This window comes from Phyllobates terribilis, unplaced genomic scaffold, assembly GCF_046119375.1.
Source record: "Phyllobates terribilis strain yellow unplaced genomic scaffold, ASM4611937v1 Scaffold_84__1_contigs__length_6523798, whole genome shotgun sequence".
Lineage (NCBI taxonomy): Eukaryota > Metazoa > Chordata > Amphibia > Anura > Dendrobatidae > Phyllobates > Phyllobates terribilis.
In genome coordinates this window covers 6,372,044-6,392,620 of record NW_027362844.1, presented here as the reverse complement: position 1 = coordinate 6,392,620, position 20,577 = coordinate 6,372,044, and positions in this window count along the sequence as shown.

Below are 20,577 nucleotides of genomic sequence, written 5' to 3'. Positions count from 1 at the left end.
TATATACCAGGATTGAAGGGAGGGCCAGCATATATACCAGGATTGAGGGGAGGGCCAGCATTTATACCAGGATTGAGGGGAGGGCTAGCATATCTACCAGGATTGAGGGGAGGGCCAGCATATATACCAGGATTGAGGGGAGGGCCAGCATATATACCAGGATTGAGGGGAGTGCCAGCATTTATACCAGGATTGAGGGGAGGGCCAGCATTTATACCAGGATTGAGGGGAGGGCCTGCATATATACCAGGATTGAGGGGGGGGCATATATACCAGGATTGAGGGGAGGGCCAGCATATTTACTAGGATTGAGGGGAGGGCCAGCATATATACCAGGATTGAGGGGAGGGCCTGCATATATACCAGGATTGAGGGGGGGGGCATATATACCAGGATTGAGGGGAGGGCCAGCATATTTACTAGGATTGAGGGGAGGGCCATCATATATACCAGGATTGAGGGGAGGGCCAGTATATATACCAGGATTGAGGGGAGGGCCAGCATATATACCAGGATTGAGGGGAGGGCCAGCATATATACCAGGATTGAGGGGAGGGCCAGCATATATACCAGGATTGAGGGGAGGGCCTGCATATATACCAGGATTGAGGGGAGGACCAGCATATATACCAGGATTGAGGGGAGGGCCAGCATATATACCAGGATTGAGGGGAGGGCCAGCATATATACCAGGATTGAGGGGAGGACCAGCATATATACCAGGATTGAGGGGAGGGCCAGCATATATACCAGGATTGAGGGGAGGGCCAGCATATACACCAGGATTGAGGGGAAGGCCACCATATATACCAGGATTGAGGGGAGGGCCAGCATATATACCAGGATTGAGGGGAAGGCCAGCATATATTCCAGGATTGAGGGGAGGGCCACCATATTTACCAGGATTGAAGGGAGGGCCAGCATATATACCAGGATTGAGGGGAGGACCAGCATATATACCAGGATTGAGGGGAGGGCCAGCATATATACCAAGATTGAGGGGAGGGCCAGCATATATACCAGGATTGAAGGGAGGGCCAGCATATATACTAGGATTGAGGGGAGTACCAGCATATATACCAGGATTGAGGGGAAGGCCAGCATATATACCAGGATTGAGGGAAGGGCCACCATATATACCAGGATTGAAGGGAGGGCCAGCATATATACCAGGATTGAGGGGAGGGCCAGCATATATACCAAGATTGAGGGGAGGGCGAGCATATATACCAGGATTGAGGGGAGGGCCAGCATATATACCAGGATTGAGGGGAGGACCACCATATATACCAGGATTGAGGGGAGGGCCAGCATATATACCAGGATTGAGGGGAGGGCCAGCATATATACCAGGATTGAGGGGAAGGCCACCATATATACCAGGATTGAGGGGAGGGCCAGCATATATACCGGGATTGAGGGGAGGGCCAGCATATATACCAGGATTGAGGGAAGGGCCAGCATATATACCAGGATTGAGGGGAGGGCCAGCATATATACCAGGATTGAGGAGAGGGCCAGCATATATACCAGGATTGAGGAGAGGGCCAGCATATATACCAGGATTGAGGAGAGGGCCAGCATATATACCAGGATTGAGGGGAGGGCCAGCATATATACCAGGATTGAGGGGAGGGCCAGCATATATACCAGGATTGAGGAGAGGGCCAGCATATATACGAGGATTGACGGGAGGACCAGCATATATACCAGGATTGAGGAGAGGGTTATTGTGTGTGGCCACCTTAACTTGTGTGTGCAAGTCACAGATAACCACAGGTATTTAGACTCTTTGCAGTGTATGAGCAGCACTGTAGAATTGGTGTCTGGATGCACCATTATGTATTTTACACTTTTTCAGAGAGTGAGAAATATTCTGTATGTAGTATGTGGTAATTGTCTGTATATCCTGTACTCCATGTGTGTATGTGTAAGTAGTAGCTGTGCATAATATAAATATATATGGTTTTATCTTTATTAAAGGCTATGGAGTCCCACATTTCTTCCATGGTATGCATCACCTTCTCCAGGGAAAACTCCTAATAAGAAAACACAGAAACTTTTCACTAGTAGCAGATTCCTCTTTGTTCCGACAAAGATGGGGGAGCAGCATATATACAAGGATGGGGGGCAGCATATCTACAAGGATGGGGGAGCAGCATATATACAAGCATGGGGGAGCAGAATATATACAAGGATGGGGGAGCAACATATATACAAGGATGGGGGAGCAGCATATATACAAGGATGGGGGAGCAGCATATATACAAGGATGGGGGAGCAGCATATATACAAGGATGGGGGAGCAGCATATATACAAGAATTTGGGGGAGCACACACAAGGATGGGGGAGAAGCATATATACAAGGATGGGGAAGCAGGATATATACAAGGATGGGGGAGCAGCATATAAACAAGGATGGGGAGCAGGATATATACAAGGATGGGGGGTAGCACATACAAGGATGGGGGAGAAGCATATATACAAGGATGGGCAAACATATACCAGGATGGAAGGGGGAGCATATTTTTTCTATCTGCAGTCTCATACCCCTGCTCCTGTTTGTGGCTGCTTTCGGTTCCCCTCGCCTGCTCTATGTATGAGTTGTTTTTCTAAACTAAAACCTCAGCATTCTGGTTAAATGACCGTGTTGGCACTATGGGATAAATAAGTGGGTTTTGGGTTGCAGTTTGGGCACTCGGTCTGTAAAAGGTTCGCCATCACTGACCTAGGATATTTTGGAGATATTGTCACTGCAGTATTCAGGTGTCACCATCTAGAGGTCAAAATGCAAATTACTACATGGATTCTTAAATTAAGTAATAGGGAGTCACATAGCAAGAGTGATTTGTATCATACTATCAAAAAATACTGCATCTTTTTGTAAAAGCATCTCATATACAGTACTGTGCAAAAGTTTTAGGCAGGTGTGGAAAATATGCCGCAGAGTAAAAAGCTTTAAAAATAGAAGTGATAATAGTTTATTTTTAAGAACAGTTATTAGGCTATGTTCACATGCTGCGTTTTTTCAACCCTTTGCATAACTAATAATCTTTATAATAATAATATTTTTATTTATATAGCGCCAACATATTCTGCAGCTCTTTACAATTCACAGACATTCTGGGCGCTGTCCCCATCAGGGCTCACAATCTACATTCCCTATCAGTATGTCTGATACAAATGGAAGCAAGGGGACCTGTTATAGGACGGAAAATAATACTCCAATATTTGCAGTGGGTTTTTCTGCTGCAATTACTGAACATGTGCACATACCCTTATGACGTTTCTTTATATTTTAGTGGTTAAAAAAAATTCAGACCCTTAAATTGTTTGTTCCTCCTTATTCTGAGACCTGCATCTTTTCGCTCATGGAGCTGAATGAGGTCTTGGTTATTTTTCGCTGGGAGCTGATGCTTTTAACCCCTTCACCACCTTGGGTTTTCCATTTTTGCGTTTTCGTTTTTTGCTCCCCTTCTTCCCAGAGCCATAACTTTTTTTTTCCTTCTTCATGTTTAACATATTGTCTGAATAATTTAATATTTCGATAGATCGGACTTTTTTAGTCATGACGATATCAATTTTTTTTTCCATTTTTCCATTTTTGAATGGGGACAAAGGAGGTGCAGTTTTTTATATATTTTTATTTTTTAAATGGAACCTATCATGTGAAAAAACGCTATCAACCTGCAGGTGTGGGATTACTCTGAACTTGCTCGGCGCCCGCACTTTGAGCCCTGCTGCCAGGAGGAAGCTTTATTCCTCCCGGCATTGGTGTAACCGCACCCCCCGGCATTGACTGACTGCAGCTCAGCAGTACAACCGGACGACAGTCAGTGCTGGAGGCGCCACTCTCTATGTACAGAGCAGTGACTGAACCCGCGCCACCGCACCTATGACTGGAAGCTGACCGCTGCCAGGAGGAATACACATAATTTCCTCCCGGCAGCGGGGCTCTAAGTGCCAGGGCCAGACGGGTTCAGAACGCTATTAACCTGCAGATTAACCCTGTTTTTTCACGTGACAGGTTCCCATTTTTTTATTTCTACTATTTTTGTACCACTAGGGGATCTCAACCTGCAATTGTTCGATTGCTTACACTATACTTACCGGCTGCCATGGTAATGTGGCGCCCCTGCGGGTCCAGTTGCCACAGAGGTACTGCATCTCACCCAGAGGTGTGGTACTCCACACTCAGGTAAGGACGGAGTACTACCCGGGACCCACACACCCACATCCAATATTCTTCACTACAGTAGGGAAGGGCGAGATTGATCCTAAGGGAGAGCAGTCCCTGGTCCCTAGCTGGAGGTGGAACTAGGTACAGGAGGTGGGTGGAGGAAGAAGTTCAGGGGAGCACAGACAGAAAGAGTATAAAAGACAAGGGAAACCATCTAGAAGCGGACAGTACAGAGAGGAGCTCAGTTGGGAGTGGGAGCTCAGGAGAGCAAGGAAGGAGAGAGAGGAGTCGGACCTAGTAAGAGAAGCCCAGGAGGAGAGTGAGAGAAGATGGGAGCAGCGAGAGAAAGGCTCCAGAGACAGAGGGGATCCCAGGGGCACGGTGAGCGCAGGAAGCCACCCGTGCGCCCGAATTCATGCTGACGTGGAGGGATCAGGCCGCAGAGGGGTACCGGCCCCAGACTAGTGGAGAACAACCAGGCTCAGCTAGCCAACCGGAGGCTGCAGCATTTGCAAGGTGTTGCAGCCAATATTCACAATTATATCGCTGAAAAGGTGGCCACATAGGGTACAGGAGATTGCAAGTTGCCCGACAAGGCCCGAGGCCACTGGCTTGGGACACTGATTGTGAGGTGCAGGGTAGGAGGGTGAGAACCAGCGCTGTGAGACGACCAGGAAAGGTACATTGAACGGGGTCCCGTCTAAGTGCTCCTGAGGTACCTTAGAGTTTGCTGGATCACTACCCCGGAGGACACAGGGCGACATGGGAAGTTGCACACTGGTGACTGTAACCTGAGGAACTTAACAACTGTGAGTAAAACCTGAAGACTGCACCCCACTGTGTCCTTGAATAATTGCTGCGTCATCACCTGCATTACACCGCACCAACAACATCTACCTTCAAAATTCATCTTATTCTGCCCTGGGGCTAAGCTCTGCCTGTGGAGAGCTGAACCAACTCTGCTGCGTCACCTTCAGCTCCAGTGGATCTGCACCGCAGCGGCGGCCCCATATAGCCGCATACCACAGGTGGCGTCACAAACATTATCTCTAAAAAACTTTATTCCCCTTTTACTTTTCCTTTAATTTGACCACCCGGGGCCACGGACCGGGTCACTGCCACCGTGACATCCCCAGCACCAACCGGCCCAGCTACCGAGTACCCCACAGCCCCAGGGGGCGCGTCAGTAACCCATCAGCTCCCTGCAATCGCCATTCAGTGATTGACAAAGGCATTTAGATGGATAAACCTCAGCGATCGGAGCGAGCTCCGGTTGCTGCAGTTACAGGCAGTTTTTGGCTGTGTAGCACAGCCGGCATCTGCTACATATGATGTGAGCTCTACTACTGAGTTGGTTTCATACAGGCCTTAGAGACCTGGGACAAAACTACATCATGGGTTAAAGGGAACCTGTCATGTAAAATAACACTATTAACCTGCAGATATGGGATATGGGGTAAATCTGCAAGTAATAGCATTGTGACACTGTGCGGTGCCTGCACTGAGAGCCCCGCTGCCAGGAGGAAATTAACTTTATGTCACCCAGCAGCCTCTCTCTGTCAGTCACAGCGGCGGCGCCTGTGCGGCTTCAATCACCGCTCTGTGTATAGTGAGCGGCAGCTGTAGAAAACCCAATATCCAAATGCCACCTTATGGGAATCTGAAGTTCTGTATTCTCATCCATTAGTCAGAATGAAAACGACCACCAAACAGCGTCTCCTGCCCTGGAGGACCCAACACTTCCATGATTTCCAGGTACAGCCCAGTGATTACAGAGAATCATGTGTAATACTTCATTTCTCCTTTGGAGGCACTGTAGAGAAATTCAGAACCTGCTGCCGGGTACTCGCTTACTGCAGAAGGGATCAGTTTGGTCTTTATCCGCAGCACATTGGGGTTTCACCTCTGACCCATATGGAGAAACCTTACATGAGACCGTACGACCCCATCAAGACTCAGGGGCGAAACCCACATTCACTACATGGACGACCGATAGAATAAAGACAAGAACAACGATGTAGGGGGTAAACGAAAGATTTTATTTATAGATGGGGTTATTATATGTTATAGTATCATGTATATGTGTAAATTATTCTTCTATCAGAATAATCCTATTTATGGGCCGCATTGATCCAGAGGAAGGCGAAAACCCCCTGTGAGGAATAAGCCAATTGTCCTCATATCAGGGGGGAAAATTCCTTCCTGACCCCAAATATGGCGATCAGAATAAATCCCAGGATCAAGGGCTGAGACCGAAATTAAATTAATTTCTAAAAAATGTATTAAACTATTTATCTTTTCCTTATTTAAGTTCAAAGCTACGTATATATTATACATTATCTGAAAATCTGCCTATACTTTAAAATGTTTTTATGTATTTATAATAAGCCATTAATCTGGGAATTACTTATATAACTGTCAGTTTATATCTATTTAAGGTCGTGTTGATCCAGAAGAAGGTGAAAAATTCCTTCCTGATCCCAAATATGACGATCGGGATGAATCCCAGGATCAAGGGCTCATAGCTAATGTGTGATACGTAAGTGTACATTTTTTATTTAAATATTTAATTATTTTCAATTTTTGGACTAATTTATTTTTATATTTATATTAAATAATTTTTCTTAAACCAAAAAATAAATTATTTTTTTAGATATTTTTTCATTATAAATATAAGAACCTACTTATTTCTTCTATTTTACTAAACCTATCTATGGGCCGTGTTGATCTAGAGGAAGGCGAAAACCCCACGTGAGAAATGGGCCAATTATTCCCATGATGGGGGAAAAATTCCTTCCTGACCCCAAATATGGCGATCAGATTAAATCCCAGGATCAAAGGCTCGTACCTCCCTGTGTGTAATGGAAGTGAGATTTTTAAAAAATATATTTACATTTTTTAATTGTTATATATTTAGACTAAAAATGTTTTTGGTTTGTGTAAAATAAACTATTTTTGAATTTTATTTTTTTAAACTTATTTTTTTGCACTACTTATGTGTGAATCTACTTATTGATATATTACTAAACCTATTTAAGACCGTGTAGATCCAGAGGAAGGCGAAAACCCCCTATGAGGAATGGGCCAATTATCCTCATATTAGGGGGGAAAATTCCTTCCTGACCCCAAATATAGCGATCAGATTAAATCCCAGGATCAAAAGCCGAAATCTCTATCTACGTCCTATGTGTCTATGTGTGTGTGCCTATACCTGTAGTGTAGTGTAGGGTCTACACCTATCATGTACTGTGGATGTGATGGATGATGGGTGCAGTACTTACCCGGCCTGCGCTGAGGTAAGTTCAGGGATAATGGCCAATATTATACTATTGTTCCTGAACTCACCAGATGGAAACTTAGCACAGGCCGCTCCTGGGGCGCAGAAGACCTTCGGGCTGGAGGGATCTCAGATGCCAGCCATGGATTGGAGGAGGCCAAGTCAAGGGCCTGGTGCAGCGACACGATGGCAGTGGTCCGACATGAAGGTGTTAATGAGAGACATGATGTTCTAGGGCAGCCGAGGTGACAAACAGCAGCAGAGACGTGAGGTACGGGTCAGGAGGCAAGAAGTTCTGGGCAGTTGGCACGGGTTCATCCTGCAAGACATAAGGAGGAAGACATTTCAATAACTTCTATCTCCTGAATCCTCTGTTATCTTAGAGGAATGGTCATTATAATGAACCATTCCCCTATGTAACATCAGATATAATGTACACATCTAATGATCGGTGTCCTGTGTGTACAGCGGTCACTCACCAGATGGTCGTGGATTCTTTCACAGCCCAGATATTCTCATCCACCTAAGAATGACAGAGACATAGTCATTGACAGAAACAGTGGGAGAAGACAAAGATGGTCATAATGGCCACAAGGTGAGAAGAACATTTGATGGGATTTATCCTCACAGAGGATGATCTTACCGGGCCCAGCTTGATGACACATAATTGAATCCGGCCACGGGGTTAAAGGCTTTCTTATCCTCCAGCCACTGCAGATGATGGTTCTCCAGAACTGGCCTGAATGGTATAAATGGCGGCTTTGCTCTCCTTTTCTCTAGATCCTCCCAGCCGATGTTGGTAAAGAATGGATGCTCTCTGATGTTCCCGCACACATCCAAGCGCTTCTCAGAATTTTTGCACAGCAGCTTCTTGATAAGATCTTTCAAGTCAGCATCAAGCCAAGATGGAATTTCAGGCTCTCCTCTGGTTATCGCTGTGTAAGCCATTTTGCTGACGGAGCCGGTGTAAAATGGGGAGCGTCCTGTTGCCATCTTGGACACCACAATCCCCAGGCTCCACCAATCCACTGCTGTGCCATATCCTTTTTTGAGAAGCACCTCAGGGGCCATGAAGTGGAAAGTGCCCGTCACTCCAGAGATGTTATTGGAGGAGGTGACCCCATCTTGGGCGAGCCCCAGGTCAACTACACGGATGTGGCCATCGGCATCCAACATGATGTTTACTGGCTTAATATCTCTGCAATGAAATAAGAAAACATAATAAGAAATCTGCCCCATGATACAGGAGATGGAAAATGGGTCACTGCAAGATCAGGTGGACTAGGCAGACAGGAGCCCAGGAAAGTTGGGGGCAATTTTTTGAGCATGTAGAGGGGACAGAGAGAAGGAGGAAAGTTGTGCTTACCGGTGGACGATGTTGTGTCCGTGGAGGAACTGGAGACCACATACAATCTCTGCTGTGTAGAATCTGATGGAGAGAACAGAGTGTAGTATCAATGTCATCGCTGATACCTCCTTCCCTCCTGGGCTACATGACCTGCCAGTCCTCTCCCAGCTACATCTCCACCTCTGCTTTTATTTTCACCCCTCTGCTCTCTTTTTCGTATATCTTCCTCATACTCACCTTACGCTGTCGATGTTCAGGCAGCCGCACATGTCAATCAAAGCCTCGAGGCTGCCGCCGGACAGATACTCCGTGATGAAATACGCCAGCTTCCGAGACTGCTGTGCGGCATAGAGGTGACATAAGAATGGGCAGTCTCGGGCCGCCAGGAGTATCCGCCGCTCTCTCATAAGGATGTTTTCCTTCACCTTCTTTTTCTTGATCATTTTTACAGCCATAAAGATGTTTCGGCTGGGGACTGATGTCAGGACCACCTGAAGAAAGAAATAGGGAATGCTTAGAAAATGTGTATGGGAGGTGGAGAACAGCTGGTTTATCACTGCACAAGAAACGGGTGGGCTGAGTGGTGTGTGAGTCTGATGGTAATGGGGCGCCCCTGAGGGTTCTGTCGCCACAGGGGTACTGCATCTCTTTAATGAGGTGTGGTATCTCCTCTCCGAGGTAAGGATGGAGCACCTGTCAGGACCCCACCACTGCATTCAACACTACACCTCTCCCACCTGTAGGGTTCTTATATGCACCAGGGTGCTGCCCCAGCCAGTATAAGAGGAGATGGGGGGGAACCAAAGCTAGGGGGAACCTAGTAGTGGGTGAGGGTGGAGGACACACCAGGAGGTTACACTTGCTAATACATATTTAATAAACGGCCATCTTAGGTTCAAGGTCTTTTGATTGAGATCTTCATCGCTGAACTTGGCTTTCTGCTAGAACCTGCAGCTGTTGAAGATACACGGTCCTCGTACTCTGGCCTTGAGGCGAGGAGCGGGTTAGAGTTAACGGCTGTCTCTACCCGGTCAAGGTCCCTACCTAAGAAGGCCTGGAGGGGAGCAGAGGAGTAAAGCTCCACAGGCAAAAGGATCCCAGGGAATTCGGACGGAGCGGTTTACGCCACCTGTACTCTTCATTCTGGCCTAGTCAGAGGGACTCCTGCTGCAAGAGGGGACCGGCACCCGTTATCTGACTTTGTTACTTCACGTCCTAGTCAGAAAAGCTCCGGAGGCTTGGTGGATCCCACCGGGTAACAGACGGAGCGGAATTGCCACCCGTACCCTTGTTCTGTGAGTAACCAGAGGGAGACCCAGCCTTACTACACGCACCACACACGAACAGGAGAGGACCTAGTGGGAGTTTCTAGGAACACTCTGGTGCTGGGGTTCCTGATTGATGCACCCGAACTACCCGGAGAGTGCCGAACCCCCTTTCCTGGTGGCCGCAGCGCGCCGTGAGGAGCAAGGAGAAGCCTTGCAGCTGACCATTGACAACGTGAGTAAAGCTTGGAAGACTGCATCCATTGCCTCCAGTCCTTTATTCTAGCGCGACACCACACCACAACATACAACCCACTACTACTCTCCTGATCCCTCTTCGCTGCCCTGAGGCCCTGCTCCGCCTGTGGGGAGTAGTACCATCTGCTGCTGCCACGACATCCCGCCTCAGAGGACTGCTGCAGCGCTGTTGGCAATCACCGGACACCACAGGTGGCGTAGTCGAGTACCTTTCCATCATCCCTCCTAGCCCGTATTTTTATGTGACAACCCTGGGCACGGAGCGGGCCTAGGTCACAACTGCAACCACCCTACACGAAGGCCCGGCTCCGAGTACCCCAACTCTCAGGGTGGGCTAGCGAGCGAGTCCCCGTGAGGGGAGGCGTCACAGTAACCTGGACCTTATAGCTGAGCAAAGCTAATCTATCGGCATAATGCATTATCTGCTCCATGAATGCTCTATGGAGAGGTCTTAAAGGGTATTCCATTATCACCATATGGGAACAAATATGACAAACACTGGATGGCACTTTGAGCTGGTTGGAGTCAGTATTGGTCTTATATCAATGTGCAACTGATTTAAAGTTTACTGAAACATAGAGGGCAAAGTATATATTGTATCCTGATAGGAGCATATATGTGTGGCGCCCCATAGGTACTGCATCTCACCCAGAGGTGTGGTATCCCACTCTCAGGTAAGGATGGAGTACTGCCCGGGACCCATACACTTGCATCCATTACACTCCACTTCAGAGGGAAGGGCGAGATTGCTCCTAAGGGAGAGCACAGTCCCTGGTCTCTAGCTGGAGGGTGGAACCATGTAGTGGGTGTGGGTGGAAGAAGTAGTTTAGGGGAGCACTTCAGTAGGTGTATAAAAAGGGGAGCCATCTTGAGAGAGTGTGGTCAGTCTGAGAGAGAGATAGTTGGGAGCAGGAGCTCTGGAGGAACTCTACTCAGGAGGAGAGGAGGAAGGAGCGGGTCTAGTCTGGGAGGCCCAGGAGAACAGACTGAGAGAGAGGATGGGAGCAGAGGGAAGGCTCCAAGAGGAACAGGGGGGATCCCAGGGGCACGGGAAGTGCGGATGCCACCCGTGCGCGCGAATTTACCAGGAAATGGAGGGATCAGGCCGCAGAGGGGACCGGCCCCTAACTAGTGGAGAACTACAAATCTCAGCTAGAAACCAGAGGCTGCTGTACTTGCAAGGTGCAGCTGCCAACCACCACAATTACATCGCCGAAAAGGTGGTCACAGAAGGTCCAGGGGACTGCAGGTCGCCCGACAAGATCTGAGGCTACCGGCTTGGGGCACTGATTGTGAGGCGCAGGGCAGGAGGGTGAGAGCCAGTGCAGGAAGACGACCAAGGAAGGCACATAGAACGGGGTCCCGTTTAAGTACTCCGTTTAAGTACTCCTGAAAAAGGAAGGCACATAGATCGGGGTCCCGTTTTAGTACTTCGTTTAAGTACTCCTGAAAGAGGGATTGCTGAACCCCTTCCTTGGTGAACGCAGGGCGACGTGGGTGGTTATAAGCTGGCAGTTGTAACCAGGAGCAGCGTGATAACTGAGTAAAATCTGAAGACTGCACCCCACTGTGTCCTTGAATGACCATCACCAGCCCTGCACTACACAGCACCAGCAACATCTTCCTCATAAAATCACTATATCCTGCCCTGGAGCATAGCTCTACCTGTGGAGAGCTGAACCAACTCTGCTGCATCACCATTAGCTCCAAGGGATCTGCACCGCAGCGGTGGCTCCATATAGCCGCATACCACAGGTTGCGTCATGAACATTAAACTATAAAAACTATAATCCCCTTTTATTGACCGGCCTGGGTCACGGACCGGGTCACTGCCACTGTGACATCCCCTGCACCGACCGGCTCGGCACCGTGCACCCCACGGCCCAGGGGGCGCGTCATATGGACCAGGGCATGGACGGAAATAAATCTTGTCCCCCCAACTCCCCACAGATGTGATCCCAGAGATCAGCTCTTCAATGAATCAGAATACCCATTTATAGAATAGATGAGCTAATATGTGAAATAATCATGGGCTCAGGGGAGCGTCTGGATGTTTTTTCAGTCATCCCATAGACGAGCACTTCAATGAATATATATCGACAGAACAGGGCCAACCCCAGGTTTTCATGGGCACCGGGTGAAAAAGTCTAAGTGGGCCCCTTTAACACATACCACCATTCATGATGCACAGATACGGTAGAGAAATATAGGTATAGTACAATGCCAAAGATTTCACTTACATGAGTGATATCTATTGTAAATTCTACAATAACTCAGAAACCGGCGAATCCTCGCAACGCACAGTGCAGACCGGACAGTATAGAACTGCATACAGTATTATAGGCACCACATAGTCCTTCATACGGTATTATGGAACCAACATAGTCCTCCATACAGTATTATCGGCACCACATAGTCCTCCATACAGAATAATGGGCCCCACGTAGTCCTCCATACAGTATTATAGGCACCACATAGTCCTCCACACAGTATTATGGCCCCACATAGTCCTCCATACAGTATTATGGGCACCACATTGTCCTCCATACAGAATAATGGGCCCCACGTAGTCCTCCATACAGTATTATAGGCACCACATAGTCCTCCATACAGTATAATGGCCTCACATAGTCCTCCATACAGTATTATGGGCACCAGATAGTCCTCCATACAGTATTATGGGCACCACATAGTCCTCCATACAGAATAATGGGCCCCACGTAGTCCTCCATACAGTATTATAGGCACCACATAGTCCTCCATACAGTATAATGGCCCCACATAGTCCTCCATACAGTATTATGGGCACCACATAGTCCTCCATACAGTATTATGGGCACCACATAGTCCTCCATACAGAATGATGGGCCCCATATAATGCTCCATACAGAATAATGGGTACCATATATTGCTCCATACAGTATGGGCCCAATATAATACTCCATATAGAATGGGCACCATGTAATGCTCCATACATAATGGGCCCCATATTTTGCTCCATACATAAAAAAAATCAAATACTCACCTCTCCTCGCTGGCCGCTGCTCTGCTTCGGACTCCTCAGTGTTAGCGTCTTCTGGCTCTGAGCACTTCTCAGTACAGAGGGTGCTTCTGTAGTGACGTCATCGCTCCCTCCGTCCTATGACAATGTGGCGCCCCTGAGGGTTCGACTGCCACAGGGATACTGCACTTCTTTAATGGAGTGTAGTGTTCCTCCTCTGAGGTAAGAACAGTGTGATGGTCAGGACCCCACCTCCACATCCAACACCACACTTCTCCCACCAGAGGGGGCTAGAATGCACTAGGTGCTTCCCTCTTGGGTACTCGGGAGACTGGGGAACCAAGAGATAGGGGAACCATTTAGTGGGTGAGGGTGGAGTACTCACATTTTAGTGACAATAATTCATATTTAATACACAGCCATCTTGGTCATTGGTCGTCGTCTTTTGGCAGTCTGTCCTTTGCAATGGTTCTTTGACTGTCCTCTACTGTGATCTCCCACCCTGAGCGTGGATCCTGTGTGGACCTGCAGCTGATGGAGACACAGCTCCCGTACCTTGGCCTTGGGTCGAGGGGCAGGTTGCACATAATGTATGTCTCAACCCGGTCAAGGACCATGACCAAGAAGGCCCGGAGCTTAAGAGTGTAGCTCCACCGCAAATGGATCCCAGGGAGGATGCAGACGGAGCGGTGTACGCCACCTGTCCTCGCTATGCTGATCTATTCAGAGGGATTCCGGCTGCAAGAGGGGTACCGACACCCGACCTTGCTACTCCACGTCCTGGTCGGGAAAGCCCGGTAGGCCCTGAGGATCCCACCGGGTAATGGAAGGAGCGAAGCTGCCACCCGTACCCTGTTTCTGAGAGGAGTTCAGAGGGAGACCTGGCCTATCTACACACGCAGACAGGAATGGACCCAGTCTGAAGTCTAGGAACACTCTGGTGTGGGGTCCTGATTAAACACTTGTATTACTCGGAGGTGGTTGGACCCTCGTTCCTGGTGACCGCAGAACTCCGCGAGGAGCAGGGAGAAGCATTGCAGCTGTACTCTTCAACGTGAGTAAAAACCCTGGAAGTTAACCCCTATGGCCTCCGGACTCTTTATTCTGCACTACTCCGCACTACACGGCACAAGAACTCCTAGACTACTACCCCTTCCATCCTGTCTCTCTGCCCTGAGGCCCTGCTCCGCCTGTGGGGAGTAGTAACAACGACGGCTGCCGTAACATCCCGCCTCAGAGGACTGCAGCAGCGCTGGTGGCCTTCACCAGGTGCCACAGGTGGCGTAGTGGAGATCAGCCACTCAACCCGGATAAGCCCGTACCATCCCTTTTTAATGTGACGGCCCTGAGCACGGAGCGGGTCCGGGCCACGGCTGCACCCCATCTACAACATAGGACCCGGCTCCGAGTCCCCCATCTCCCAGGGTAGGGCTTTCGTGAGGCGTCACAACATCACAGAGTCAGAAGACGCCGAAGACACCGGAGCTGTGGTGGAACAGGGAGAGGTAAGTATTGCAAGTGCCGGTGCCCTGAGCAAGCGGGGGGCCCCTCTCACGGGCTTTGGCACCAAACTCCGCTTACTCACAGGCAGGAGTGGGCTGGGCCTGGGGGAAGAGGGGCAAATGCCCCCCGGGCCAGTTCCCCAGCAGAGGCTTTGAGCCGTCGGCTGCCAAGAAGACAGCAGCCAGCACTTTAATTGTATATAAGTGCTGGTCCGGCCATCCCTGTATTGCCGGCTGTGTGACCCTATCTCTTGAACTCAGTAGCACGCCGGCCTGCTGGGTCTTCACCGGAGAGAGGTCAGCAGGGCCAGGGCAGGAGGTCAGGGCTGGATCCTGAGTGTCTTGTGTCAGCGATGCTCTGAGGTCTCATGAGTTATTACTGCAGCTTCATCAGGTCGCGCTGTCTGTAGCCAGATCTGCAGGAAAGTCCCAGAGCCACTGCAGACTGTATACATACTCCAACACTGACTGCTCCTGAGCCTGGATCCAGGACATCATACATTATATATACTGCTATACATGATAATATGTGATGTTCTGTAGCCAGGTCCAGGTGTAATCAGTAAGGGTGTATTCACACTGCGTTCTGGCGCTCGTTCATTGGTCCCGCTGGGGCCTACTTCCGAATCCCCAGCAAAACGGTATATAATATATATACAGCTGTCATATACTATCCTGTATATACCATCAGATGTCTGTACACATAGTATAATATACAGCAGTCACATACTATCCTGTATATACCATCAGATGTCTGTAAACATAGTATAATATGTAGCAGTCACATACTATCCTGTATATACCATCAGATGTCTGTACACATAGTATAATATACAGCAGTCACATACTATCCTGTATATACCATCAGATGTCTGTACACATAGTATAATATACAGCAGTCACATACTATCCTGTATATACCATCAGATGTCTGTACACATAGTATAATATACAGCAGTCACATACTATCCTGTATATACCATCAGATGTCTGTACACATAGTATAATATACAGCAGTCACATATTATCCTGTATATACCATCAGATGTCTGTACACATAGTATAATATACAGCAGTCACATACTATCCTGTATATACCATCTGATGTCTGTACACATAGTATAATATACAGCAGTCACATATTATCCTGTATATACCATCAGATGTCTGTACACATAGTATAATATACAGCAGTCACATACTATCCTGTATATACCATCTGATGTCTGTACACATAGTATAATATACAGTAGTCAGTCACATACTATCCTGTATATACCATCAGATGTCTGTACACATAGTATAATATACAGCAGTCACATACTATCCTGTATATACCATCTGATGTCTGTACACATAGTATAATATACAGCAGTCACATACTATCCTGTATATACCATCAGATGTCTGTACACATAGTATAATATACGGCCGTCACATACTATCCTGTATATACCATCAGATGTCTGTACACATAGTATAATATACAGCAGTCACATACTATCCTGTATATACCATCAGATGTCTGTACACATAGTATAATATACAGCAGTCACATACTATCCTGTATATACCATCAGATGTCTGTACACATAGTATAATATACAGCAGTCACATATTTTCCTGTATATACCATCAGATGTCTGTACACATAGTATAATATACAGCAGTCAAATATTATCCTGTATATACCATCAGATGTCTGTACACATAGTATAATATACAGCAGTCACATACTATCCTGTATATACCATCAGATGTCTGTACATATAGTATAATATACAGCAATCACATACTATCCTGTATATACCATCAGATGTCTGTACACATAGTATAATATACAGCAGTCACATACTATCCTGTATATACCATCTGATGTCTGTACTCATAGTATAATATACAGCAGTCACATACTATCCTGTATATACCATCAGATGTCTGTACACATAGTATAATATACAGCAGTCACATACTATCCTGTATATACCATCTGATGTCTGTACTCATAGTATAATATACAGCAGTCACATACTATCCTGTATATACCATCAGATGTCTGTACACATAGTATAATATACAGCAGTCACATACTATCCTGTATATACCATCAGATATCTGTACACATAGTATAATATACAGCAGTCACATACTATCCTGTATATACCATCTGATGTCTGTACTCATAGTATAATATACAGCAGTCACATACTATCCTGTATATACCATCAGATGTCTGTACACATAGTATAATATACAGCAGTCACATACTATCCTGTATATACCATCAGATGTCTGTACACATAGTATAATATACAGCCGTCACATACTATCCTGTATATACCATCAGATGTCTGTACACATAGTATAATATACAGCAGTCACATACTATCCTGTATATACCATCAGATGTCTGTACACATAGTATAATATACAGCAGTCACATACTATCCTGTATATACCATCAGATGTCTGTACACATAGTATAATATACAGCAGTCACATACTATCCTGTATATACCATCAGATGTCTGTACACATAGTATAATATACAGCAGTCACATATTATCCTGTATAGGTGGACGGTTTTGTCTATTTTACAATAGAGGCAAGAATATATTAATCCTTTCCTCATAGATTGTAAGCTTGCGAGCAGGGTCTTCTCTTCTCCTGGTATCTGTTGATTTATGTGATCATCGTTATTTTGTAATGTCTTTTATTTTCTGAACAAGTCCCCTCTAAAATGTAAAGTGCTGCGGAATATGTTGGTGCTATAAAATTAAAAAATATTATTATTATATTTTTAATCAATTCTGAAGACATGATGCAATTTACCAGCCGCATACTTTTGTTTCTAACACACTTTTCAGAGCTCATCTTCCTGTAGCCCCTCTGTCACTGCAGATTGCTGAATCGTGATAGAGCGCTGTGCACACACTGTCACGATTCCTTCGTATTTCCAGCGTAATGATCGCAAGTATGAGTTTGCATAGTTATGGTCGCATGCCGATTAGTCTCAGACACCTCTCTGAGCAGCTCACTGATAGAAGTGGATGAGAATCTAGTCGGCATTTGACCACAACTATCCCATCATTACTCCGGCTTTATGTTTTTAAAGTCTTGTACCTTCTGCTCCCTTTATGAAATAGCCATAGGTAAATACAAAAAAGATGGGCCGCTGCTCATGAGCCGCTGCTGTGTGCTTGCCCCCTAGGCCAAAATTTGCCATCCAGCCCCACAGGTCTCACAGTGTGCCAGTATCCTGACGGTGAGTGTGCTCCCCCGCTTCCTCAGGGCCCTGGCGCTTTCCCGGGTGTGCCGGCTGGTGATGCCGACCCTGCTGCAGAAAACAACAGATGGAGATAACATGGCAAGTATAGGTGATGAAGAAAAATATATAAAAACTTACTTGGCCAAAACTGCCCCTACCCAAGATATCATGGATGGTAAAATTGCTGATGTTAAGCCTGGGGTAGGGGCTGGATGTTCCGGGGTCCCTGCTGCATCCAGGTGTTGGCTGTTCATCCTCCAGTCCATTGCCTTTGGCCCCTCTCCTCTTCTTTGTGATATTCTTGAATCCAGAAGTATCACTGTCCTCTTCTCTCTTCCTCTTGTCTTCTCTCTGCTTCTCGCTTTCTCTGTGTCCAGTAGACGCCATTTGCAGTAATATCTTCCAGTCTGTAGACTTCCGTCCGATCTCTTCAGCCGACAGTTGAAAGTAAACGGCAGTTGGTCGTGTGCAGGCAGCGGCTCGTGGCCCGCTCTGCCCGATACACTGATGTGGGCATCATGGGTGACAGTTTAGGGTCCAGAGGAACGGCACAGAACTTCATGGCGGCTTCTAGTGCTGTTTTTTTTTTTATTTCATAATAGCTCTTCCCATTACCAATGTAATTCTAGGGTTTCCATATATTTAAAAAAATCATTACTTTTATCTTTCATGTTATAATACTATTTCTCATATATCATGGTTACTAGGGATGATATTTTTAAAATATTTAGAAACCCATGTATCATTTCCATTACACTTCACAAATACTTGGTACTTTGTGTTGTTGTATCACATAAAATCCCAATAAAATACATTTAAGTTTGTGGATGTAACATGGAAAAATATGGAAAAGTTCACAGGGTATGAATACTTTATCAAAGCCATTTTCTGCAATTTAATAATTTTTTTCCTTCCATATTTCCTCTGTTACATTGAGTCTTTTCTACTTATTGAGTATTTTTTACTATCCTTGTATGTTTCCTGGGAACCCCTGCTCTTATTTGGAGTATGGGGTGGGTTGCCCTTTCCGTCCATGACTTGGAACATGGATTGGTCATTTTGCACACGTTGATGTGTTTTTTAGATTTTTGTGATCTGTGGATTTGTTCTGCTTTCCTCTTGATAGCGTTGACAATAAAGATATCCTATTATACAGTTATATGAAAAAGTTTGGGCACCCCTATTTATCTTAAGCTTAATGTTTTATAAAAATTGGTGTTTTTGCAACAGCTATTTCAGTTTGATATATGTAATAACTGTTGGACACAGTAATGTTTCTGCCTTGAAATGAGGTTTATTGTACTAACAGAAAATGTGCAATCTGCATTCAAACAAAATTTGACAGGTGCATAAGTATGGGCACCTCACCAGAAAAGTGACATTAATATTTAGTAGATCCTCCTTTTGCAAGAATAACAGCCTCTAGGCGCTTCCTGTAGCTTTTAATGATTTCCTGGATCCTGGATGAAGGTATTTTTGACCATTCCTCTTTACAAAACAATTCCAGTTCAGTTAAGTTTGATGGTCGCCGAGCATGGACAGCCCTCTTCAAATGATCCCACAGATGTTCAATGATATTCAGGTCTGGGGACTGGGATGGCCATTCCAGATCATTGTAATTGTTCCTCTGCATGAATGCCTGAGTAGATTTGGAGCGGTGCTTTGGATCATTGTCTTGCTGAAAGATCCATCCCCTGCGTAACTTCAACTTTGTCACTAATTCTTGAATATTATTGTCCAGAATCTGCTGATACTGAGTGGAATCCATGCGTCCCTCAACTTTAACAAGATTCCCGGTGCCGGCATTGGCCACACAGCCCCAAAGCATGATGGAACCTCCACCAAATTTTACTGTGGGTAGCAAGTGTTTTTCTTGGAATGCTGTGTTTTTTTGCCGCCATGCATAACGCCTTTTTGTATGACCAAACAACTCAATCTTGGTTTCATCAGTCCACAGGACCTTCTTCCAAAAAGAAATTAGCTTCTCCAAATGTGCTTTTGCATACCTCAGCCGACTCTGTTTGTGGCGTGCTTGGAGAAACGGCTTCTTTCGCATCACTCTCCCATACAGCTTCTCCATGTGCAAAGTGCGTTGTATAGTTGACCGATGCACAGTGACACCATCTGCAGCAAGTTGATGCTGCAGCTCTCTGGAGGTGGTCTGAGGATTGTCCTTGACTGATCTCACCATTCTTCTTCTCTGCCTTTCTGATGTTTTTCTTGGCCTGCCACTTCTGGCCTTAACAAGAACTGTCCCTGTGTTCTTCCATTTCCTTACTATGTTCCTCACAGTGGAAACTGACAGGTTAAATCTCTGAGACAGCTTTTTGTATCCTTCCCCTGAACAACTATGTTGAATAATCTTTGTTTTCAGATCATTTGACAGTTGTTTTGAGGAGCCCATGATGCCACTCTTCAGAGGAGATTCAAACAGGAGAACAACTTGCAAGTGGCCACTTTAAGTAGCTTTTCTCATG